Below are 26,570 nucleotides of genomic sequence, written 5' to 3'. Positions count from 1 at the left end.
AGCAATCAGGGAATAAAAAGAAATAATAAGCACCCAAACTGCAAAATAGCAGGATACAAAATTAATATTGAGAATTCAGTTGCATTTTTACACATCAATAATCAACTTCCAGAAAGGGAAACCAAGGAAATAATTCCATTTAAATTGCATAAAAATATGCCTAGGAATAAATTTAACTAAGGAGGTAAAACACCTGTACTCAGAAAATTAAAAAGGCTTCCCAGTTCAACGCGCAAACCTGTTTGAGAGATCTGCACATTGAAACATCTGAAGGTGGGCGAATGGGAGGAAACTGGGAAGATGGAAAGGAGAAGAGCTGAGATGGGCCAGAGAAGAAGCCCGGGACTTGCTGCCTGGAGCTCTCTGCCAGGCTCAGCTCAGGGAAGGGAGGAATCAGGTGGCTGCGGGCACTCCCTTCAGCTGGGAGGAGCAGGCAGTTTCAGTGAGAATCCTGCAGGAGTGGGCAGGATGTGCTGCCGCTGGTCTCAGTGACCTGGGCAAGGACGAAGCACAGAGGCACGGCCATGGTTGTCTTGCAAATGCATTCTAGACAGAGAAACAAGCCACAGGGCCTGCCTGCCTCCACTCACCCTTCCAGAGCTCTCCTTTCATTCTCCCAGAGCTAGCAGCAGGCCCCAGAAAAAGCTGTAGCAGTGAGTGCTGGGTTGCAAAGCACATTATTTGCAAACCCAAGAATCAGTACTATGGAAACACTTTCTACCCGAGTCACAGGCACCCTCTTCAACTAATCCCAGGTCGAGTGGAGACACAGAGTGGATGCCGCAGAGGTCTGCCAGTCACCATGACTGGGAGGGCAAAGCCACAGAGGAAGCGACCAACTTCCCCCAGCTCATCCCACCCCCACACATCACAGTGTACTGCTGGTAGTGTTTGGGTACAGGGGGCAGCACTGGGATTTCATCACATTGTTTACCACCTTCCCCCCTATACCTCCCCCCTCCGTGAGGTTGTTCTCCTAAGACCTAGGCATGTAAACTAGGAAGGCTACTCCCACCTTCCCAGGGAGCACAGGCCATTTCCTGCCACCCCTCAGAGATCTGAAAAACCAGAGCAATTCAGGAGAACGAAAAAACTTGTGATTCAGCACCACCTATTGGAAAACGATTGAGAGAATTAAGCAAACAGAACACCTAATTATCTCAATTCAAAAAGGCCTTTTCCAAAGCACATTGTATTAAAACTGTCAAAAATTAGTGACAGGAGATTAGATGCATTTAAAAAAAGAGAAAAGACTGCTGTATATATGAACATTTCTTTTATGTAAACTTAATGGCAACTACATATGAAAACCCAAAACCAAGACACATAACTTAGAAGAAAGAGGAAACAGAGGGAAAAATTATGAAATACCACCAAACAAAAACAACAGACAGAAACACAAGGAAAAAACAAACAGTGGAGGCACAGAGCTACCAGAAACCAAAAGATAAAATGGCTATAGGAAGTCCTCATACACCAAGAATCACCCTAAATGTACATGAAGTGAATTCACCAATAAAAAGGCACAGAGTGGCAGATTGGATCAAAACCAAAATCCGAGTTACCTCAAAAAATTAAAAGTGGAACTGCTTTATGACCCAGCAATTCCACTTCTGGAAATTTATCTGAAGAAACTGAAATGCTAATTTGAAAGAATATATGCACCCCCATATTCATTGCAGCATTATTTACAATAGCCAAGATTTGTAAGCAGTTCCATCAGTAGATGACTGAGGCAAAAGGTTGTGGTACATTTACAGAATGAAGTACTTACTCTGTCATAAAAAGGAAGACAATTTTACCCTTTGCAACAGCATGGATGGACCTGGAGGACATTATGCTAAGTGAAACAAACCAGTCAGAGAAAAAAAGAACCATATGATTTCACTCAGATGTAGAATTTAATAATCAGACTGAACTATTAAGCAAAACAGAGACTAATAGAGGGCAGGCAGATAGCTGTGGTGGAAGTGTTAGGAGGGTTGGAGGGATTGAGCAAAAAAGAAAAAAAAAAGAGAACTCATGAGCATGGCTGACAGTGTGAGGACTGTGGGGGGTGGGGTGGGTAGAAGTGGAAGAGGGCATAGGAGGAATAAATGATGACGGAAAAAATAAAATAATATTTAAAAAAACCAACCATAGCCCCAGCTGGTTTGGCTCAGTGGATAGAGTGCCAGCCTGAGGACTGAAAGGTCTCAGGTTCGATTTTGGTCAAGGGCACATGCCTGTGTTGCCATCTGGATCCCCAGTAGGGGGTGTGCAGGAGGCAGCCAATCAATGATTATCATCATTGATGTTTCTATCTCTCTCTCCCCCTCCCTTTTTCTCTGAAAGCAATAAAAATATATTAAAAAATCCAATCATATGCTGCCTTCAGGAGACACATCTAATTTGCAAAGACAAAAATAAACTCAAAGTGAAAGGATGGAAAATGATTCTCTAAGCAAATGGCATCCACAGAAAAGCAGAAGTAGCCAATGCTTATATCAGACAAAATAGATTCCAGGATAAAAAAGTAATAAGGGTCCAGCTGCAGTGGCTCAGTGGTTGAATGTTGACCTATGAACCAGGAGTTCACAGTTCGATTCCCAGTCAGGGCATATACCCGGGTTGGGGCAGTGTGGGGTGTGCAGGAGGCAGCTGAGCAATGATTCTCTCTCACCATTGATGTTTCTCTCTCTCTTCCTCTCCTTTCCTTCTGAAATCAATCAATATACTATATATATATATATATATATACATATATATGTATATATATATATATATATAATAGTAAAGTGATAGATACAAAATAATCATGGGAATGTAAAGTACAGCATAGAGAATATAGTCAATAATATTTTATAATTATATATATGGTTCCCGGTGTGTACTAGACTTCTTAGGGGATCACTTCATAAATTATATGTATCTAACCGCTATGCTGTACACCTAAACTAATAAAAATATTAAATGTCCACTGTAATTGAGAAGTTAAAAAAGTAATAAATAAATGAATAAAATTTATGTTTACACTAAAAAGAAAGAACCAGTATGGTTCTTATTATGACCGGCCAGATTATTATGACCACCCCATCAGTACTTCATTGACACTTCCAAAAATACTGAATATTGAAAACTTCCTAAGCAAATACTCTCAAGGTCTTATTATTATTATTTGCATAACTAATTCACTACTTTGTACTAATGGGATGGTCATAATTATCTGGCCGGTCATAATTATCTGGCCACTCAGTGTATGTCCCCATGACTTATCAACATTAATAAAAGAGAAAAATGGTAATTGGCGTACGAGCTACCCTTTTCATTGGCTAATCAGGGCTATATGCAAATTAACTACCAACTAAGATTGGCAGTTAACTGCCAACAAGATGGCGGTTAATTTGCATATGTAGGCACAATGCAGGGAGGTGAAAGGGAAAGCAGGAAGAAGCCCCCTGCCACTGACAGTGATCGGAAACCCAGGGGGGAGCTAAGAGCTGGGGGGCAGGGCAAAGGCGGCCCTGGGGCTGCCTTTGCCCTGCCCCCCAGCCATGATCGGAGAATCAGGTGCCTTTTCCGCCCTGGCCAGTGATAGCAGGAAGTAGGGGTGGAGCCAACGATGGGAGCTGGGCACGGTCGAAGCTGGCAGTCCCGGGAGCTAGGGGTCCCTTGCCTGGGCCTAAAGCGAAGCCCATGATCGTGGGGCCGCTGCAGCTGCGGGTCCCCGCAGCCCGGTCCGGACGCCTCAGCCAGAGGCATCCGGCCTGGGCAAGGGGCCAATCCTGCGATTGGAGGGTGATGGGGGTCAACGCCTGAGGGCTCCCAGTATGTGAGAGGGGGCAGGCTGGGCTAAGGGACACTCCCCCACACACACACCCAGTGCACGAATTTCGTGTACCAGGCCCCTAGTTTATATTATAAGTACAAGTTTGTACCTTTTGACTCCCTTCACCCATTTCAACCACCCTTCACCCCCTGCCTTTGGCAACTACCAATCTCTTCTCTGTATCTATGAGTTTGTTTTTTAGATTCTACATATAAGTGATAGCATTCAGTATTTGTTTGTCTGTCTGACTTATTAAAATTTATTCATTTCTTTTTAAGCTTTTACATTAATTTTTTATTTTTAAATTTCTTTATTGATTAAGATATTACATATGTGTCCTTATCCCCCCATTTAATTTGTTTGTGAGTGGTCACTCAGCTCTAGTGAGGTTGGGAGAGGAATGAGATGCAGAATGGACAGAGCTGAGCCTGGGGGCAGACCCAGGTACTTACCTGTGCCTCCACGTGCATTAAAGGTCAGTGACCCATTGGGTGGGGCCTTGCTCAGCTTTTTGAAGACGACATGTTCCATTTTGTGGAGCAGGGTAGTGGCCACATAGTTCTGCTCTGAGTGGGACAAGGTCTCCAGGTCCCCAGGGTTCTCCAACAGGTCATCCACCCCCTGTATGAGGCCCTGGGGGTGTGGACACAGAGCCATTGGCCCATGCACTAGAGGGGCTACAGGAAGACTTTGCCCACTCAGCTCCAGTAAACGGATTCTAGATGCTGTGTATTTGGGGATAAAGGTGGTACCGGATTGCCCCTGCAATCCAGCCATTTAGAAGTCAGTCCTTTTCCTGAATGCCAAGGGTGACGTAAACTGAATGGGCAGGAGCAGCAAGAAAGGTGTTAGTCGGTGTGTGAGGATCTAACAGTGAGTACAAGTACCTGCATGTCTGCTTTCCCCACCCGCCCTAGGAGAAGTGGGGGCTCAGAGCAGGGCAGCTCTGTGTCTCTTCCCAAACCAAGGCTTCCCCAGTCCTCTATGGGATGCCTCCACGTGCCTCCCCCAGGTCCTGTCCTTACCTGGATCTTGTCCGAATCTGAGGCTGACTTGAAGTCTCTGTCGAAATCATCAAATTTTTGTAACAAACTGGAGACCTTTGAGGAGAAGGGAGATGTGATGGTCAGAGAGCCTCACAGGTAGATGGGGAAACTTGGGGAAAATAGGTGGGTGCTGCAGGTGGCACGGAGGTATTTCCTGCCTCTTTGTACCTGTAGGAGTCACTCACCTTGCTGTTGTTGATTCCAGCGTGTTTAGTCCTGGTGCCGGTGCTGGAGGGGATCCCTGCTGCAGACAGAGGGCAGTTCATTAGGTGTGTGTGTATGTGTGTGTGTGTGTGTGTGTGTATGTGTGTGTCTGTATGTGTTGGGATTGGGGCTTGGGGCCCAGGCCAGGTACCTTCCCAGACTGTCATTTGGTAATTTATGGACCCTGTTTTGGGAATAGAAGCACTGGGAGGTTCCACTGTCGCCCCTTCCCTTAGTGGCCACTTTTTCCTCGTCACATGGAAGCCTCATCGCATAATAACGTGGTGGTTTAGATGCTCTTTTGTCCAGATGTGGATGGAATCAGCCTGAGTCCTGCCTGTCTGCTACCGCCAGTTCCCTAAATTTCCCAGGAAGTTCCCAACTACCGTGGGGGACATCACAGCTGCCTGTGTCCCAGCCTGAACATTTGGACAGAGGACAGAGGATGCCTTCTTGGGAATCCAGGGCATGGGAAATACTGCATTTCCTGGTCAGGACCTGACTTGCCTCCCAGTGATAGCCTTAGTTCTAATTTCCTCAGAGCAGCTCCTCACTAACTGAGTTCTCCTTGGAATCCCATTGAGGCTGTCAAAGCAGTGCTCTCCCTCCACACTAACACTAAGACATCTTGATAGAGATGGACCAAGAACCGCCCTTGTGATAGAAACCCCTCCCCAACCCTCCCTCCCCATCTACTCCCCACACCGGCTCCCAAGGATGAGGCTATAGGGCAGGGGACAGGGAGAATGAAGAAGGTGCTGGACAGGATGGGGCCATCCAGACAGTGACACCAAGTCCAGGTTGGACACTGGGAGCTGACCTCCAGTCACTCATACCTGGGTACTTTCCTTGACTCCCAGAAGGCATTCCCTGGACTGGCAGGAATTGTTGAGAATCCTTATCTGAGGAAGACCAGGGAAGGTGAGGGCTGGCTGGCTGGAGAGGGAGCAGGGTCTGATGGGCGAGGGGCAGCAGATGTTTCTATCCTCCTGCCCCTTAGTATCCCACCTGGGACACAGACCTGTGTTCTTCCCTGGGTGAATCTGCGGTTTCTGATGATGCTTTCCTTTGGAGCCTGGTTCAGATGGGAGCCTCTCCCTTTTAGTTGAATTTTCAAGAGTGTGTTTGTGTGGTGGAGTCCATGTTGTGCTGGTCAGACCTGACACAACATTCTTCTGGGTCCTGATATTCTGAGTTGTCCTGAGGTCATGAACTGAAATTTTTGGGGAGGATTAGGGAGGTCCCTTGTGTAGGAAAATTGATGGAGGCTGAGTAGCTGAGAATTGTGGTCAGGGTGCCAGGGTTGTTGGTCAGGGACAGGGCTGGCTACGGAAGGTGGACCCACCCTTGAACCTTCCCACCCTCATGTTTCTGGGCAGGATCCCTGAATCCATCATTGCCTGGGAGGTCCGAGTGTCTACCTGGAATGTTTGTGATCACAGGGGCTCTGGTGGGAGAAGTACTCGTTCTGGAAGTTACTGATGATGACAAAGAAGACAGATATTGCATTGGAACACAAAACACCGTGAGTTCCTGAAATAACTTAAATGTCATCATTTTCTCAAAAATAAGATATCAGGTTGGTGGGGGTGAGGGTTCCAAACATGCAGAAGTGACACTCTGAGGAGGGTTCTCAGCCTTGAGGTTTGGAGAAGGTGGGTGTCGAGGACAGCTTTTTAATGTTTTTGTTGTTGTTTTTTATGCCTGAGAAAGTGGGCCAAATGACCTCAAATCTCATGGACAAGAAGAGACATATATATATCTGTAGGCTATTACATTTTGAAAATGAAATGAAATGTATTTTAAGAAACACTGTCTTTATAATGATAAAACAATTAAAAGGCAACCTACCATTTGGGAGAAAATGTTTGCAAATCATATATCTTACAAATAGTTAACATCCAAAATACTATATAAAGAACTCTTTTAACTCAACTGACAAAATATACAAAACTAAACCATCGAATTTAAAAATGGGTAGTGGATCTGATAGACTAATCACGAGAACCTGATTGCCCTCCTCCCTCAAAGCACCCTTCCCTAGCTTCTCTCTCTAATCACTGAGAAAATGCTTCTGTGCTGCTCTCAGTGGTGAGGGCTCTGGATGCCCTATAACCTCCCCCAACAATCTCTGTATGCCCACTCCAAGCCCCAGTACCATCACATCTCTCAAAGTGGCTAGTGAGCCTTACTTGCAGAATAAGCGTCCTTCCCTCCCAACTGGTGAGAGGACCCAGACCGTAGCCTGCACCTCCAGCTTAATATCACTAATGGGCATCTGTGTGGGCAGACTTACCCCTATCCTTCTGGGCTGCAGAAACCAATGGCAACAACAGCACCACTGACAGTTCTGGGACAGAAAAACATGAAGAGAAGACAAAGAAAAGAGAGTCCATCTCCAATTTCAAAACCTGGCTGCATGGCCATTGCTTCCTTTGGAGGTGGTTCTTGCCCTGCAGCCCATGGCCTTCCAGCAGGTTCTTCGTGTATTTTACTGGGAATTGAGGACTCAATCTTTCCCCTCCCCCTCCGAGAACGACCTGAGAAATCAGTCACCAACAGATACAGTCCTCATGGATCCTCAGGTGCCACAGGTAAGGGCAGAACATACATGATGGATGCTGATAGGGACACAGCTTAGAAACCCCAACCTGTCCCAATGGAGGGGGTAGATCTTAAAGATCCCTTTGCCCAGATCCAGTTTCTTGTTCTCTGGCAATGGCAGAAATCTGAGGATTTCTCTTCCAGGATCATTTCCCCTGTTAAATGTACATTTTCTGGGTATACAAAAGGACCTGGGTATTAGAATTAGACTCCCAAAGTGTGAGCCCTAGCTCACAGTGTCAGCAGGGGTAAGAACCGTGGAATGGAGAGATGGGGGCTAATGAGAGGTGAGGAGTGAGGACGAAGGCAGCTGCAGGTAGAGTCACTATCTCCTGGTTAAGTGGCCTCTCCAGGTATAGCACCCATGGCTTCTTTGGCTCCTTCCACATGAGCTCCTGGCCCTCAGACAGAGCACTGAGGGCACAGCCTTTGCCCTTTTTCTTCCAGTTCGGCCCTATGGAATAAGTCACTAAACAGGCTTTGTGGTCTGAAAACCACTATAGGTGCACAGGGATGAAACCTACCCTCCAGGCGATAACTGGATCACATATGTAGAGTCCATCCTTTCATGCATATGAGCCAGTGAACCCTATGCAAATTCAGCTCTGTGTGCCTTTACAAGAAGTTTCTAAAATGTGTCCATTCTTAAAAAACATCATGTACCACAAATCAGATAATGATAAAATGTGGCTATGTTTCATAAAAACCAGGAAGCAAATTACAGCCAATGGGGAACAGTTGCTATCCTAAGCACTGAAGGTAATAATGACTAACCAGACTTTGGCTGACCTCGTTTTATTGATTTCTACTAATTCACTATCCTTTAAATCATGCCATGATACACACACAAAGATAATGTATTTCTTAGCATAATAGAGTTTTCAGATAGTTTGATTATTTAACCTTCTGGAAAAAAAATGATATGTGCTAGTTAATCTTATGTATCAATTTGGTTAGACTACAGTACCCAGACATCTAGTCAACATTAGTTTACTAGAGGCCCGGTGCACGGAATTTGTGCACAGGTGGGGTCCATAAGCCTAGCCAGCAAACAGGGCCAATTGGGGCCAGGCCAGAGAGGAGGCAATGGTTGCCAGGCTGGGCACGGAAGGAACGGACACCAGATGCTGATTTGGCCATCATCGGCGTCCCGCCACTGTGTGGTTCCCTGCCTTCCCCCTCCTCCTTCCTCACTGCTGCTACCTTGGCACTTGGGTGGCAGGTCAATTGGGGCCTGCCAGCTTGGGGGGGAGGGACAGGGCATGGGAGGTTGGCCACTGGCCCCGAGGAGGGAGCCAGCCCTCAACCCCCCTGGGGAAGGGGCAGTGTCTGCTGCCACCCACCCCTGGTTCCCAGTCCCAGCCTGGAGGCTGGCCCCAATCAGGTGATCAGGGCCTACCGGCCAGGAGGAGGGATTGGTGGAAGTTGGCCAGCCTTGGGAGGTTGGCTGTGGGAGCACACTGACCACCAGGGGGCAGCTCCTGCATTGAGTGTCTGCCCCCTGGTGGCCAGTGCGTGTCATAGTGACAAGTCATTCTGGTCGTTCTAGTAGCTTAAGCTTTTATATACAGTATATAAAGACTAGAGGCTCAGTGCACAAAATTTTTGCTGGGAAGGGGGGGAGTCCCCTCAGCTCAGCCTGCATCCTCTCCAATCCCGGACCCCTTGGGGGATGTCCGACTACTGGGAATCAGGCCTAAACCAGCAGTCGGACATCCCTCTCACAATCTAGGGCTGCTGGCTCCTAATCGCTCACCTGCCAGCCTCCTTGGTTGCCCCTAACTGCCGGCCTCCTTGGTCACCCCTCACGGCCCCACCACTGGCCTGGTCATCCCACGCAGACTGCTTGTTCAGTCGTTTGGTAGTCCCTCACTAACCACCCTGCCGACCTGGTTGTAGGCAGCCATCCTGTGAGGGTGTGAAGGTTAATTTGCATATTCCCTCTTTTTTACATAGGGTGTTACTGTGAATATGGGTTTTTAAAAAATCTTTATTGTTGAAAGTATTACATATGTCCCTCTTTTACCCCATTGACCTCTCCCAGCCTACCCCTACTCCCCACCCCAAGCCTTTACCACCCTATTGTCTGTGTTCCTGAGTCATGCATAGATGCATACAAGATCATAAGTTGATCTTTTCCCACTCACCCACACTCCCTTGCTTGCCCTCTTAGGGTTGACAGTCTGTTCTGTGCTTCTATGACTTTGAATCTATTTTAGATGAGATTAACATTTAAGTCAGTAGACTGTGAGTAAATCAGATTGCCCTCCATAGTCTGGGTGGGCCACATCCATTCAGTTAAAGACCTTAAGAGAAAAAAGACTGACTTCTTCTGTGGAAGAGGGAATTCTGCTTCCAAACTGCCTTTTTAAATTTTATTTTATTTTTAGCGAGAGCAGAAGAGAGAGGGAAAGACAGAGAGAAACACATTGATTGGTTGCCTCCTGTATGCTCCCTGACCAGGGCCCAGGACGGGGAGGAGCCTGCAACCAAGATATGTGCCCTTGACCGAAATCAAACCTGGACCCTTTGGTCCGAAGGCTGATGCTCTATCCACTGAGCCAAACTGGCTAGTGCCTAAACTGCCTTTAGACTTGGACTTCAGATGCACCATCAATTCTTCCCTGGGTTTTCAGCCCACTGGCCTGCTTGGTGGATTTCGAACTTTCCAGCCTCCACTAATCTCATGAGCTCATGCCTTATAATAATGTGTTTCTCTCCCCCCTTTATGCCTTTCTCTCTCTCTCCCTCCTGCCCTCTCTCCTCTCCTCCCTTCTCTCCTTCCCTCTCTCCCTCCTTTTCTCCCTCTCTGCTTTCCTCCCTCCCTCCTATTGATTCTGCTTCTCTGAAGAAACTGGACTAAAACTAGTGGTTAATGGGTAATGTCTGTTAAGGCCTTGAGTATGCCCTAGGAATAAGTTTCACTAACTTTCTCCTTTGAGATTTAATATAAATCAGTTAATGTCCTTAAATTTTCTTCCATTTGTACCTTATAGAGATACTGGGAAAACAAGTCAGGTATCAAGCAAAAACAGATAATATTTTCAAACTGGGTAGAGAGTTCCCAGATAGCTTTGATTGTCTATGGTCATTGTTATAATTTTACCTACCTGGCAGCACTCTCAGACATCTGTTTCTCATGGTGCAGATGCAAGTCCAGCCACTAAGGATTTCTGACCTCGGTCTGTGTGTGTTAAAAAAACCCTTTCTATTTGAAGTATATATTGTGTCCTAGAGGAAGTGACTTAAGAAATTGTTGATTTGCATTTTTTCTTTCCCATAATCTGCCCAATAATTAACTTCTCAGGAACTCCAGTTCTTCTTTTTAAAAATTTACACAGTACTTTAAGTCTGTACAGGAGGTCTCTTTGAGGGTGATTTTCAAGTGTTTTTACGGAGGAAAATGTGATACTGTGCATTCAAAGACCTCCCCAAATGAAGAATCACTCTACTGGTCTTTTTGCCCTTATAGGACCTTAGGTCAGAGTGAACAGAATTATCTCTTTATTATCTATTAATAGATATTTTATTGAGGTATAATTGACCTACATCATATACTTCCAGATGTAGAACATCACAATTCAATAACTGTATACACTGGGAAATGATCACCAGAATGTCTAGTTAGCATTCATCACCATGTATAATTATAATTTTTTTGTGATAAGAACTTTTAAGTTCTACTTTTTTAGCAACTTTTAAGTATGCAATACTTTATTATTGACTATAGTCACAATGCTGTACATTACATGCCCTGGCTTATTTATTTTGTTACTGGAAGTTTATATCTTTTTACTCCATTTAACCATTCCCCCCATTCCCCCCTCCCCCAACTCTGGCAGTAACTAGTCTGTGCTCTGTATCTATGAACTATTTTTTTTATTTTTATTTCACATATAAGTGAGATCACATGATATTTGACTTTCTCTGTCTGATTTATTTTTCTAGGCATAGTGACACCCCCCCCCCCCATCTCCATACATGTTGTCATTATTGCAACACTTCATTCTTTTTTTAAAAGGCGAAATCAGACAGTTAAACCTCTGACGGAAGGTAGGGGAGGGTGGAGGTAAGGGGGAGAGATCAACCAAAGGACTTATATGCAAGCATATAGGCCTAACCAATGGACACAGACAACAGGGGGGTGAGGGCATGAGTGGGGTGGATGGGGAGTAACATGGGGATAAGGACACATATGTAATTACTTAATCAATAAAAAAATTAAAAAAATATTCTCATTCATGAATAGGCAATTAGACTGTTTCCATATCTTGGCTGTTGAAAATAATGTTGCAATTAACATTATGATACATATTTCCTTTTGAGTTTGTATTTTCTTCAGAAAAATACCCAGAGATTAAATTGCTAGATCATATGGTAATTTTATTGTAATTTTTTAAGGGACCTTCAAAAGTTACTGTCTTGTTGCTATTTTAAAATGCATATAGGTTCACAGGAAGTTGGAGAAACAATGCTGAGGTTCTGTGTACCCTTCACCCAGGTTCTTGGAAAGATGACACTTTTATGTAATGATAGTCATATACTTAAGCCAAGAAATTGGGATTGGTACAATGTGTGTGTATAGTTCTGTGACTTTTTTTAATGTTTATTTTATTTTATTTTTATTCCTTAAAGTATTACAAAGGGTATTACATATGTGTCCTTTTTTTCCCCCCTGCCCTTGACAATCCCCTTGCCTCCCCTACTCCCCCCAGTGTCTTATGTCCATTGGTTATGCTTATATGCATGCATACAAGTCCTTCGGTTGATCTCTTACCCCCCTCCCTCCTGCCCCCCAACCCTCCATGGCCTTCCCGCTGCAGTTTGACAATCTGTTTGAGGCAGCTCAGCCTCTGTATCTATTATTGTTCAAAAGTTTATAACGGTCTTTATTATCCATGAATGAGTGAGATCATGTGGTATTTTTCCTTCATTGACTGGCTTATTTCACTTAGCATAATGCTCTCCAGTTCCATCCATGATGTTGAAAATGGTAAGAGTTCCTTCTTTTATACAGCAGCATAGTATTCCATCGTGTAGATGTACCACAGTTTTCTAATCCCTTCATCTATTGATGGGCACTTAGGCTGTTTCCAGATCTTAGCTATGGTGAATTGTGCTGCTATGAACATATGGGTGCATATATCCTTTCTGATTGGTGTTTCTGGTTTCTTGGGATATATTCCTAGAAGAGGGATCACAGGGTCAAATGGGAGTTCCATTTTTAGTTTTTTGAGGAAACTCCATACTGTTTTCCATAGTGGCTGCACCAGTCTGCATTCCCACCAGCAGTGCAGAAGGGTTCCTTTTTCTCCACATCCTCTCCAGCCCTTGTTGTATGTTGATTTGATGATGATACCCATTCTGACAGGTGTGTGATGGTACCTCATTGTTGTTTTGATTTGCAACTCTCAGATGATTAGTGACTCTGAGCATGTTTTCATATGTCTCTTGGCTTTCTGAATGTCCTCTTTTGAAAGGTGTCTATTTAAGTCCTTTGCCCATTTTTTGATTGGATTGTTTATCTTCCTCTTGTTGAGTTGTACAAGTTCCCTATAAATGTTGGAGATTAAACGCTTATCAGTGATAACATTGGCAAATATGTTCTCCCATGTAGTGGGCTTTCTAGTTGTTTTTTTTTTTTTTTTTTAATTAAATCTTTATTGTTCAGATTATTACATTTGTTCCTTTTTTTCCCCCCCATAACTCCCCTCCTCCCAGTTCCCGCCCCACCCTCCGCCCTCACTCCTCACCCACTGTCCTCATCCATAGGTGCACGATTTTTGTCCAGTCTCTTCCCACATCTCCCACACCCCTTTCCCCCCCAGGAATAGTCAGTCCATTCCCTTTCTATGTCCCTGATTCTATTATAATCAACAGTTCATTCTGATCATCAGATTATTTATTCACTTGATTCTTAGATTCACTTGTTGATAGATGCATATTTGTTGTTCATAATTTGTATCTTTACCTTTTTCTTCCTCTTCCTCTTCTTAAAGGATACCTTTCAGCATTTCATATAATCCTGGTTTGGTGGTGATGAACTCCTTTAGCTTTTCCTTATCTGTGAAGCTCTTTATCTGACCTTCCGTTCTGAATGATAGCTTTGCTGGATAAAGTAATCTTGGTTGTAGGTTCTTGGTATTCATCACTTTGAATATTTCTTGCCACTCCCTTCTGGCCTGCAAAGTTTCTGTTGAGAAATCAGCTGACAGTCGTATGGGTATTCCCTTGTAGGTAACTGAGTTTCTTTCTCTTGCTGTTTTTAAGATTCTCTCTTTATCTTTTGCTCTTGGCATTTTAATGATGATGTGTCTTGGTGTGGTCCTCTTTGGATTCCTTTTCTTTGGGGTTCTCCGCGCTTCTTGGACCTGTAAGTCCATTTCTTTCACCAGGTGGGGGAAGTTTTCTGTCATTATTTCTTCAAATAGGTTTTCAATATCTTGGTCTCTCTCATCTTCTGGCACCCCTATAATTCTGATGTTGGTACGCTTGAAGCTGTCCCAGAGGCTCCTTACACTATCCTCGCATTTTTGGATTCTTTTTTCATTTTGCTTTTCCCGTTGGATGTTTTTTGCTTCCTTGCATTTCAAATCATTGACTTGATTCTTGCGCTCCTCTGGTCTGCTGTCGGGCGTCTGTATAATATTCGTTATTTCAGTCCCTGTTTGCTTAATTTCTAGTTGGTTCCCCAATATAAGATCGAGGGTCTTATTAATTTTCGTGTAGATCTCATTAAGTTTATCGGCAGCTTCTAAACAGTTCTTGAGAGACCTTAAAAGTGTGGTTCTGAACTCTATTTCTTCCATTGACAATTTTGTCCTGTTTCTTTGTCTCCGCATTTTGTTATGCTTCCTTGGTGCACCCCCTAGTGGTCTTTGTTCGCAGTCTTATAGATAAATCTTGATTGTTGTAGCTAATTCCAGGGAGGGTTTGACCTCTAGGCCAAGTGGCTATGAGAATCAGCTGTGTCAGCAGTGAGAGAACTTCTGTCCTCTAGGGAGGTGCTAATCTAGCCTTTGCCTGAGGCTATCCGGCAAATGCCTCTGTGCAGGGCTTGGGCGGGGCGGGTCGCACAGGATCAACAGGGTGGGCCGGAGAGAGCAGTTATGGCGGCTCTCAGTCCTGTCCCCAGGGGCTCTGCCTCTCTGAGTCCCAGCACCCGCTGCAAAGCTCGGAGAGAAAGCTGCACTCGCTCTGACCGAAGCCAGACAGTCCCGCTTCTCCCGTTTGAGTCTGGGTCCCTAAAGACTCGCCCGGATCTGGTGCTCAGAGTCTGCGACTCCCTCCCGATTGAAAACAACAACCGCGCCCTCCGCTGCCAGCCCGCTCTGCGCACTCCGCACCTCAGAATTTGACTTCAGCACTGCGCCTCCTCTGAGTGTCCGTATGCGTTTCTCTTTCCTCCTAGTTGTAGGACTTCCACTCAGCCAGCTTTCCTGTGGTTCTGGGTGATGTCCCTTCCGTTTTTTGGTTTCACTTTTGAAGTAGTTGTTCAAAGCAGCAAACTCTGGCGTTAACCTATGCCGCCATCTTGGTTCTCAACCAAAACTCCCCCTTTCTAGTTGTTTTGTTGATGGTTTCTTTTGCTGTGCAGAAGCTTTTTATTTTGTTGTAGTCCCATTTGTTTATTTTCTCTTTAGTTTCCAATGCCCTAGGAGCTGTATCAGTGAAGAAATTGCTTCGGCATATGTCTGAGATTTTGTTGCCTTTGGATTCTTCTAGAATTTTTATGGTTTCCTGTCGTACATTTAAGAACTTTATCCATTTTGAGTTTATTTTTGTGTATGGTGTAAGTTGGTGGTCTAGTTTCATTTTTTTGCATGTATCTGTCCAATTTTCCGAACACCATTTATTGAAGAGACTATCTTGACTCCATTGTATGTTCTTGAATCCCAGTTACTCCCTCCCATACCTTGTGTTGTTGCTTTACAATTTATTTTTGCATAAGCTGTGACAACATAACACATAGCCACTATTTTTGCTTTACATAATCAGTTATCTTTTAGAGCAATTAAAAATTTAAAAAATACATTTCATATCTAAATGTATTTATTACATTTTTAGCACTCTTGATTCCTTTGTGTAAAATTGCTTCTGTCTGATATACAGGGTGGGGCAAAAGTAGGTTTACAGTTATAAGTATGTGAAACAGAGTTTATTCTTTTTTAAAAAATTAAATCATTATTTTTCAGATTATTACAGTTGTTCCTCTTTTTTCCCCCCATAGCTCCCCTCCACCCGGTTCCCCTCTCACTCTCCGCCTTCACCCCCCAACACTGTCCTCATCCATAGGTGTACGATTTTTGTCCAGTCTCTTCCCGCACCCCCCACGCCCCCTTCCCCCCCCCCCACAAGAATAGTCAGTCCATTCCCTTTCTATGCCCCAGATTCTATTATAATCACCAGTTTATTCTGTTCATCAGATTATTTATTCACTTGATTTTTAGGTTCACTTTTTGATAGATGTGTATTTGTTGTTCATAATTTGTACCTTTACCTTTTTCTTCTTCTTCCTCTTCTTAAAGGATACCTTTCAGCATTTCATATAATACTGGTTTGGTGGTGATGAACTCCTTTAGCATTTTCTTATCTGTGAAGCTCTTTATCTGACCTTCAATTCTGAATGATAGCTTTGCTGGATAAAGTAATCTTGGTTGTAGGTTCTTGGTATTCATCACTTTGAATATTTCTTGCCACTCCCTTCTGGCCTGCAAAGTTTCTGTTGAGAAATCAGCTGAGAGTCGTATGGGAATTCCCTTGTAGGTAACTGACTATCTTTCTCTTGCTGTTTTTAAGGTTCTCTCTTTGTCTTTTGCTCTTGGCATTATAATTATGATGTGTCTTAGTGTGGTCCTCTTTGGATTCCTTTTGTTTGGGGTTCTCTGCACTTCCTGAACTTATCAGTCTATTTCTTTTACCAGGTAGGGGAAGTTTTCTGTCATTATTTCTTCAAATAGGTTTTCAATATATTGCTCTCTCTCTTCTTCTGGTATCCCTATAATTCGGATGTTGGTACGCCTGAAGCTATCCCAGAGGCTCCTTACACTATCTTCGTACTTTTGGATTCTTCTTTCATTTTGCTTTTCCGGTTGGGTGTTTTTTGCTTCTTCGTATTTCAAATCTTTGAGTTGATTCTTGCGCTCCTCTGGTCTGCTGTTGGGAGTCTGTATAATATTCTTTATTTCAGTCAGTGTATGCTTAATTTCTAGTTGGTCCTTTATCATAACATCGAGGGTCTCACTAGATTTCTTGAGGGTCTCATTAAGTTTATCTGTGGCTTCTAGAAAATTCTTTAAAAATCTTAAAAGTGCGGTTTTGAACTCTATATCCAGTAGTTTGCTTTCCTCCATTTCTGTCATTTGTGTCCTGTTTCTTTGTCTCCACATTTTTTTATGCTTCACTTTGTCAATAGAGTGGCTTTCTGTGCTAAGTGTCCTTTAGGGCCCAGTGGCTCAGCCTCCCCAATTACCAAAGGTAGACATTCTTGGTGCACCCACTTGTGGGTTTTGTGCACAGTCTTGTTGTAGTTAAGCCTTGATTGTTGTAGCTATCACTGGGAGGAATTGACCTCCAGGCCAATTGGCAGTGAGAATCAGTTGTGTCTACGGTGGGAGAACTTCTGTGCTGAAGACACCCTTATGGGGCAAGACTTGCTTCAGTGGGGCTTTGATGCTCACTGAGTCTGCCCCCTGAGTATGTCCCTAATGGATCTGAGGAGTTGTAATTTGATGGTCCCACTCTGACCACTGGGTACACTGTCTCTTGGATCTAAGGAGGTGCTAATCTAGCCTCTGCCTGAGGCTGCCCAGCAGAAGCCAGCTGTAAAGCAATGCAAGTTGTCCTGGGGCTTTGGGGCAGCTGCAGTTTTTTAAGTAATTTTCAGATTACAAAGGGCCGGGCCTTTCATATGCAAAAGCCTCTGTGCAGGGCTTGGGCGAGGCGGGGTCCCAGGGGATCAACAGGGCGGGCAGAGCGAGCAGTATGGTTGCTCTCAGTCCTGCCCTCAGAGGCTCCGGCAATCACTGCAAGCGCCTCCCAGAGAAAGCTGCCCTCGAGTTCCGACTGATGCCAGACAATCCAGTTTCTACCGTATGAGTCTGGGTCCCCAGAGACTCGCCCGGAACTGGAGCTCAGAGCTTGAGACTCCCTCCTGATTGAAAAAGACAACCGTGTCCTCAGCCACCAGCCCGCTCTGCATTCACCTCCGCACCTTTGTATTTTACTTCTGCACAGCACCTCCTCTGAGTCTCTGTATGCTTTTCTCTTTCCTTCTAGTTGTAGAATTTCCACTCAGCCAGCCTTCCTGTGGTTCTGGATGATGTCCATTCCGTCTTTTAGTTGTGTTTTTGAAGTAGTTGTGGGAGGCAGCAATCTCCGGTGTTTACCTATGCCGCCATATTGGTTTCCTCCCTGTATTCAATGTTTAATGCTGAAGTAAAATTACCACCTGAGTGGTTTAAAACAGACACACTTATGCTCTTACAATTCCTGAGGTTCAGAAAGAGGAAATGGGTCTCAGTGGGACTGAAGCTCTCTGCCCAGACAAGACAGCAGGAAGAAGGAAAGCACAGTCACTGGGGGCTGGAGCCATCCAGGTTCAGCCACCTGGTGGGGGGATGGTCAAATAAATTCGTAATCCCTCACCACTCTGGCCTCATGTGTTCTTCCTTCAGCGACCTAACATCAACAACACATGGGTAATTGTTCTGGGGTTGTTGTTGTTGTGAGATGGTACCTCATTGTTTTGATTTGTATCTCTCGGATGATTAGTGACTTTGAGCATGTTTTCATATGTCTCTTGGCTTTCTGAATGTCCTCTTTTGAAAGGTGTCTATTTAGATCCTTTGCCCATTTTTTGATTGGATTGCTTATCTTCCTTTTGTTAAGTTGTATGAGTTCCCTATAAATGTTGGAGATTAGGCCCTTATCAGATATGACATTGGCAAATATGTTCTCCCACGCAGTGGGTTTTCTTGTTGTTTTGTTGATGGTTTCTTTTGCTGTGCAGAAGCTTTTTATTTTGATGTAGTCCCATTTGTTCATTTTCTCTTTAGTTTCAAGTGCCCTAGGAGCTGTATCAGTGAAGAAATTGCTTTGGCATATGTCTGAGATTTTGTTGCCTTTGGATTATTCTAGAATTTTTATGGTTTCCAGTCATACATTTAAGTCCTTTATCCATTTTGAGTTTATTTTTGTGTATGGTGTATGTTGGTGGTCTAGTTTCATTTTCTTGCATATATCTGTCCAATTTTCCCAACACCATTTATTGAGGAGACTATCTTGACTCCATTGTATGTTCTTGCCTCCTTGGTCAAATATTAATTGAGCATATTGGTTCGGGCCGATTTCTGGGCTCTCTATTCTATTCCATTGATCTATATGCCTGTTCTTGTGCCAGTACCAGGCAGTTTTGAGAACAGTGGCTTTGTAATACAGCTTGATATCTGGTATTGAGATCCCACCTACTTTGTTCTTTCTCAAGATCACTGCAGCTATTCGGGGTCTTTTTTTATTCCAGATGAATTTTTGGAGAGTTCGTTCTAGATCTGTGAAGTATGCCGTTGGTATTTTAATGGGAAGTGTGTTGAATTTATAGATTGCTTTGGGTAGTATGGAAATTTTAATGATGATTCTACCAATCTATGAACACGGTATGTTCTTCCATTTGTTTATGTCTTCCTCTATCTCTTTTTTCAACGTCCTGTAGTTTTCTGAGTAGAAGTCTTTTACCTCTGTAGTTAAGTTTATTCCTAGGTAGCTTAATTTTTTTGGTGCGATGGTAACTGGGAATGTTTTTTAAGTCTCTCTTTCTGAAAGTTCACTATTGGTGTATAGAAATGCCTTAGATTTCTTGGGGTTAATTTTGTAGCCTGCTACATTGCCAAATTTGTTTATTAATCTAGTAGTTTTTTGATGGAGTCTCTAGGGTTTTGTATGTATAATATCATGTCGTCTGCAAATAAGGACAGTTTTACTTCCTCTTTTCCAATTTGGATGCCTTTTATTTCTTTTTCTTTTCTAATTGCAATGGCTAATATTTCCAGTACTATGTTGAACAGGAGTGGTGAGAGGGGGCATCCCTGTCTTGTTCCTGTCCTTAGGGGAAATGCTGTTAGTTTTTGTCCATTGAGTATGATGTTGGCTATGGGCCTGTCATATATGGCTTTTATTATGTTGAGGTATGATCCTTCTACTCCCACCTTGCTGAGAGTTTTTATCAAAAATGGGTGTTGGATTTTGTCAAATGCTTTTTCTGCATCAATTGATAGGACCATGTAGTTTTTTTCTTTCTATTTGTTTATGTGATGTATCACATTTATTGATTTGCGGATATTGTACCATCCTTGCATCCATGGGAGAAATCCGACTTGGTCGTGGTGTATGATCTTTCTGATGTACTGCTGGATCCGATTTGCTAAGATTTTGTTGAGGATTTTGGCATCTATGTTCATGAGGGATATTGGCCTATAGTTCTCTTTCATTGTGTTGTCTTTACCTAGTTTTGTTATTAGGGTGATGGTGGCTTCATAGAATGAGCTTGGAAGTATTCCTTTCTCTTGAATTTTTTGTAGTAGTCTGAGGAGGATAGGTTTTAGTTCTTCCTTGAATGTTTGGTAAAACTCCCCTGTGAAGCCGTCTGGTCCTGGGCTTTTGTTTGATGGAAGCTTTTTGATGACTGCTTTAATTTCTTCTATAGTTATTGGCCTGTTGAGATTTTTAGATTCTTCCTGATTGAGTGTTGGAATGTTGTATTGTTCTAGGAATGTGTCCATTTCCTCCAGGTTGTCTGGTTCGTTGGAGAAGAGTTGTCCATCGTATTTTTTAACAATCATTTGTAGTTCTATGGGGTCTGTTGTTATTTCGCCTCTATCATTTCTGATTTTGTTTATTTGGGTCCTCTCTCTTTGCTTCTTGGTGAGCCTGGCTAGAGGTTTGTCAATCTTGTTTATCCTTTCAAAGAACTAGCTCTTGGTTTCATTGATTTTCTGTATTGTTTTTTGGTCTCTATGTCATTTATTTCTGCTCTAATCTTTATTATCTCCTTCCTTATGCTCACTCTGGGGTTTTCTTGTTGCTCTCTTTCTAATTCTTTGAAATGTAGATTTAGATGATTTACTACCGTTTTTTCTTTTTTTTTTTTTTCTTTTCTTTTTTTTTTTTTTTAGATAGTCCTGTAGAGCTATAAACTTCCCTCTCCAGACTGCTTTCATTGCGTCCCACTGGTTTTGGATTGTTGTGTTTTCATTGTCATTAGTTTCCAGGGTGTTTTTAATTTCTTCTTTGATCTCATTGGTACCCAATCAATATTTAATAACATGCTATTCAGCTTCCAAGTGTTTGAGTATTTTGGGTTGTTTTTATTGTAGTTTATTTCTAATGTTATGCTATCGTGGTCTGAGATGATGCTTGGTATGATTTCAATCTTCTTGAATTTGGGGAGACTTTGTTTGTGACCCAATATGTGGTCTATTTATGAATATGTCCTATGAGCACTTCAGTAGAATGTATAATCCATGGCTTTGGGGTGAAGTGTTCTGAAAATGTCAACTAAGTCAATCTGATCTAGTGAGTCATTTATAATTGCTGTTTCTTTGCTGATTGTTTGTCTAGAGGATTTATCCAGTGATGCCAGTGGTGTATTAAAGTCCCCTACTATGATTGTATTGTTGTTGATCTCTCCTTTGATATCTTCAGGAGTTTTTTTATGTATTTGGGTGCTCCTGCATTGGGTGCATGTATATTTACTAGGGTTATATCTTCTTGTTGTATTAATCCCTTTGGTATTATGAAGTGGCCTTCCTGATCTCTTGTGATGGCCTTCACTTTGAGGTCTATTTTGTCCGATATAAGTATTGCTACCCCAGCTTTCTTTTCATTTCCATTTGCCTGAAAGATATTTTTCCATCCCTTCACTTTCAGTCTGTGTGAGTCCCTTCTAATGTGGTGGGTCTCTTGTACATAGCAAATGTATGGGTCATGTTTTTTTATCCATTCAGTCACTCGATGTCTTTTGATTGGAGCATTTAGTCTGTTTACGTTTAAAGTTATTATTGAAAGGTACTTGTTTGTAGCCATTTCTATTTTTTGTGTGTGGCTGTTTTCTTTCTGAGCTTTTTATTTTTTCTTTTTACACCAGTCCCTTTAGCATTTCTTGCATTGCTGGCTTGGTGGTGATAAACTCCCTTAGCCTGTTTTTGTCTGTGAAGCTTCTTAATTCCCCGTCATTTTGAATGATAGCCTTGCTGGATAGAGTATTCTTGCATTCAGTCCTTTGCTTTGCATCACTTTAAAAATTTCCGTCCATTCTTTTTGGCTTGATGTGTTTCTGTTGAGAAATCATTTGATAATCTAATGGGAGATCCCTTGTATGTAACTTTCCGTCTCTCTCTTGCAGCCTGTAAGATTCTCTCTTTGTCCTGAATATTTGCCATGGTAATTATGATGTGTCTTGGTGTGGGTCTTTTCAGGTTCACCTTGTTTGGGACTCTCTGGGCTTGTGTGACTTTTTTCTTCCCCACCTCAGGGAAGTTTTTTGATATTATTTCTTCAAATAGGTTTTCTAATCCTTGTTCCTCTTTCTGTTGTTCTGGCACCCCTATTATTCGTATGTTGTTTCGTTTCATGTTGTCCCATAGCTCCCTTAGGCTCTCCTCCTGTCTTTTAATTTTTTTCTCCAATTGCAGTACAGTTTGGGTGTATTTTGCTTCCTGGCCTTCTAATTCACTAATTCGGTCCTCCGCTTCCTGTAGTCTACTTTTGAAACTTTCAACGGTGTTTTTTATTGAAGCTATATCGCTCTTCATTTCTTCTTGGGTCTTACTTAAGTTGTTGATTTTTTCATCTGTTTCTTCTTGCTTCTTGGATAAGTAGTTGATTTTTTCATCTGTTTCTTCTTGCTTCTTGCATATGTTGTTGATTTTTTTCCTCAATCCAGTTTATGCACTCTAGGACCCTTATTCTGAATTCTTTTTCTGTCATGTTGCATGCCTCTGTATCACTTAGCTGCTTTTCTGGCGAGTCCTCCTTTTCTTTCCTTTGGGGGTTTCTTTGTCTACCCATGTTTGATCTCACTGACATATCTAGTCGTTGAGTCATTCAGTGGCTGCTCCCTGGGTGGCAGTGGCTCCTTGTGCTGTGGTTGCTCCTCGGGCGGTTGCGGTAGCAGCTGTTCCTCAGTTGGCAGCAGCTCCTCTGGTGGGTGCTGTTCACAGCTTTGGTGGCTCTTCTGGCTGGTGAGTGAGGCTTCACGTACAGCTGCTGTTCCTCAGAGGGTGTGGTGATCAGGAGGCTGCTGTTTTTTGGATCTGCTGTGTTGATTTAAGGGCACATAATACAACATAACAAGGCACAACGTACCAGGCACTGAACACAAATATATTCACGATATTAATAACCCCAAATAAATGTGACCACCCGAATTAAGAGGATTAGGGGATAAGGGAGAAAGAAGAGAAAAAGATAAAAGAGTAAAAGGAAAAGAAAAGAAAAGTAAGAAAAAAAGGAGTGCAAAAATGAAATTGGGAAAAAGGAGGGGGAAAAAAGAAAGAAAAGAAAAGAGCGAAAAGAGAGAATGAAGTACAAGAGGGGAAGAGACTATTTATATGAGGAGAAAACTCCGATAAAACCGCCACTAATCCCAACAAATTCCAGCAACAGATCCCCGGAGATGAATGCAAACTACAAATAACCAATAATATCAAGAGAGGCAAGGGAAAACAGAAGCACAAAAATAACCAGGGGAGGGCGAGAGGGGAAAAGCCAGCAGAAAAAAATAAAAGCAAAACAACCTCACCACCAGTCCTAAACACACACACACACACACACACACACACACACACACACACACAACACTATAGTCAACAATCAAGCAAACAGCAACAAAACAATAGAAAGATAAAAGAAGAGAAAAAAACTTTTGGATAGTGAAGAAATATAAGGGATAGGTGTTTAAGGATTTAGAGATGTGGAGTGGAAATAGGACATATAATTAGGGTGAAATTTTGACAGGGGGAAAAAGGAAGGAATCGGCAAAATCTAAAGCAGGAATAGTGTAAGAGAAACAGGACAACAAAAGGGGTAAAGTGAGGAAGAGGGCTTTAGCATAGAGGTAAAATTGAGGTAGGGAAAATTGATGCTAAAGGAACGATGAAAATATAATGGAGAACACTAATCCCAAAATAAAATAAAGAGAAAATAAAATGGCACTTTACAAAATGGTAAAATGGTAGCAGTAATATTACTGGTTAAAAATAAAAATGTAGTAATTAAAAGGGTAAAATCAGGTGATGGAAAAAGAAGAAAAAAATTGGTTTCTTAGTTAAAAGGTGAAAAACGAAAAAATAATTTGCAGTAGTGAAGGTCCTTCGGTTCTTCTACTCTTCAGTCTGGCTCGCCTTGGTCTTGCCAGGTATTCAGGAAAGTGTTGAATTTCCCTGCGATACACTTGTTCCTCTGTGTTGTAAACCACAGTCCTGATTTTAAAGCAGGCTGTATTTGTGTCCCAGACTGCCTTAATTTGTGTTTAGCTAAGAGTCAGTTTGTGGCTCAGCCTCTGGGTGGCAGTGTTTTTGGGTTGGCCTCTGAGGCTATACGGCTTCTCTATCCAGTAGCAAGGGTTTATTTTCTCTATTGCACTTAAAACTGGTTTCGGGAGGTCACCTGCCCAGAGCTGGTTCTTTAATCGTTACCCTGCTCTGTGTTATTGCTGGGACTCAGTTCTGTGACATTTTATCACATGTGTAGATTCCTATAACTGCCACTGCAATCAAGATATATAAAGACTCGAAAGGAAACCAAGATGGCGGCATCGGTAAACACCGGAGATTGCTGCCTCACACAACCACTTCAAAAATACAACTAAAAGATGGAACAGACATCACCCAGAACCACAGGAAGGCTGGCTGAGGGGAAATTCCACAACTAGAAGGAAAGAGAAAAGCATAACGAGACTCAGAGGAGTTGCAGTGCGGAGAATACAAAGGTGCGGAGGTGCATGCGGAGCGGGCTGGCGGCTGAGGGCGCGGTTGTCTGTTTCAATTGGGAGGGAGTCTCAGGCTCTGAGCTCCAGTTCTGGGCGAGTCTCTGGGGACCCAGATTCAGATGGGAGAAGCAGGACTGTCTGGCATCAGTCAGAACTCGAGGGCAGCTTTCTCTCCGAGGTTTGCAGTGGTTGCTGAAACTCTGAGAGGCAGAGCCTCTGGGGACGGGACTGAGAGCAGCCATAACTGCTTGCTCCGCCAGCCCTGTTGATCCCCTGGGACCCGCCCTGCCCAAGCCTTGCACAGAGGCATTTGCGGGATAGCCTTAGGCAAAGGCTAGATTAGCACCTGTTTTGTTTTGAGTTTATGCTGTGTGAAGTTTCCTCAGCTTTTTTGAATGTATATGTTTTGTAAAGTTCCAGTACAGTGACAAACTTGTCTGTGTGTTCTAAAACAGTAATGGCCCATATCCTGATGACGATGCAATATTTGAACCCATGGAAGCAAAAACCAAAAGAACTATTTATGTAACAAATATTTTCCATGAAATTTTTACTGTCAGAATCTTCGTTTGTCATTAATCTTTCTAAATATGCTGGGTATTCTGGAAAATGTATATCATTTGGACAGACTTTACCTGTGCTACAACATTGAGTAAATTTCACATTGGATGGTTTTTCATCAGAGAAATTTAGTGATAGGCAAAATTGACATCTAGCAGTCATTCCACCACAACTATGTTTGATAATTGCATCCTCATGTACTCCATTTTCCCTGGAAAGGCAGTTCCTACCAGTATTGTTAGTAGTTGCTGATGACTGTTCTTTTGACATATTCTGTTGTTGTCACCGCCTTCTTTCAACTTCAAAGGCACGTTGGTCTTTAGACATTTTCTGTCAATGACACTGGCTTTTTTGAGCTTAAGAACTACGCTTTGCCAATAGTAGCTTTTCAAATACATTCTGTCGCAGGCGCCACCATTTTCAACATCGGATGCACGTTGGTCTTCAGACATTTTCTTTGATAACTCTGGCCTCTTTCGGCTGAAGAACTACATTGTATCAACAGTTACTCTTTTGACATAGTCCCACCTCCCTGCTGTCATGGTCTGAGATGCAGGTGAATGAGAGTCCTGGCTGTCAGGCCACTTAGGACTATCTGACCAATGGCTGATTCTGGCTGATTCTGTTGGGGGTGGGACTTCCTCCTCCCTGCTGTCAGACTCCACAGAGGTGAGGATGAAGCAGGCATTCCGCCCGGCTGCTCTGGGCCCAGCCTGCCCAGAGGCCCCCCACATCCGGGCAGGAACATTTGCCTTGGCCCTCTGCATCCAGGCCGGAATGCTTGCCTTGGCCCTCTGCAGCCAGATTAGAAGGCTCTGTGCCCGCTACCCAGAGGCCCTTCACAGCTGGGGTGGAATGCTTGCCTTGTTGCCGCAGCGACAAAGCAAGCATTCCGCCAGGCCACTAATGCTGCCCGCTCTCAGTGGCCGCCTCCCTGGGACTGGGGGACTCCAGGGGGCTGAGATAACTAGGCACCGCCATCTTGTGGCTATGGGCGCAGCCATCTTGTGCCAGAGTAAGGGTCAATTTGCAGATTCCCTCTTTATTAGATAAGATTGTTCCAAATTCTCTCCATGTTTACAAATGGTTTAAAAAATAGATGTAGCCCTAACTGGTTTGGCTCAGTGGGTAGAGCGTCGGCATGCAGACTCAAGCGTCCCAGGTTCAATTCCGGTCAAGGGCATGTAAGTTGGTTGTGGGCACATACCCAGTAGGGAGTGTGCAGGAGGCAGCTAATTGATGTTTCTCTCTCATCAATGTTTCTAACTCTCTATCCCTCTCCCTTCCTCTCTGTAAAAAAATAAATATAGATGTGACAAAAATTAAATAAACAAAGTAGTTATTAACTTATTAAGATAATACC

At 43.2% G+C, this 26,570-nt stretch overlaps 1 pseudogene; it reads right to left on the bottom strand.

Moving 5' to 3' along the window:
- LOC132234517 (adhesion G protein-coupled receptor E2-like) overlaps positions 1-26,098 on the bottom strand; it is a 674,172-nt pseudogene extending 648,074 nt beyond the window's left edge.
- Between the last annotated feature and the right edge of the window lie 472 nt (positions 26,099-26,570).

This window comes from Myotis daubentonii, chromosome 5 (genome assembly GCF_963259705.1).
Source record: "Myotis daubentonii chromosome 5, mMyoDau2.1, whole genome shotgun sequence".
Classification (NCBI taxonomy): Eukaryota; Metazoa; Chordata; class Mammalia; order Chiroptera; family Vespertilionidae; genus Myotis; species Myotis daubentonii.
This window is presented reverse-complemented; position numbering and strand designations above follow the sequence as displayed.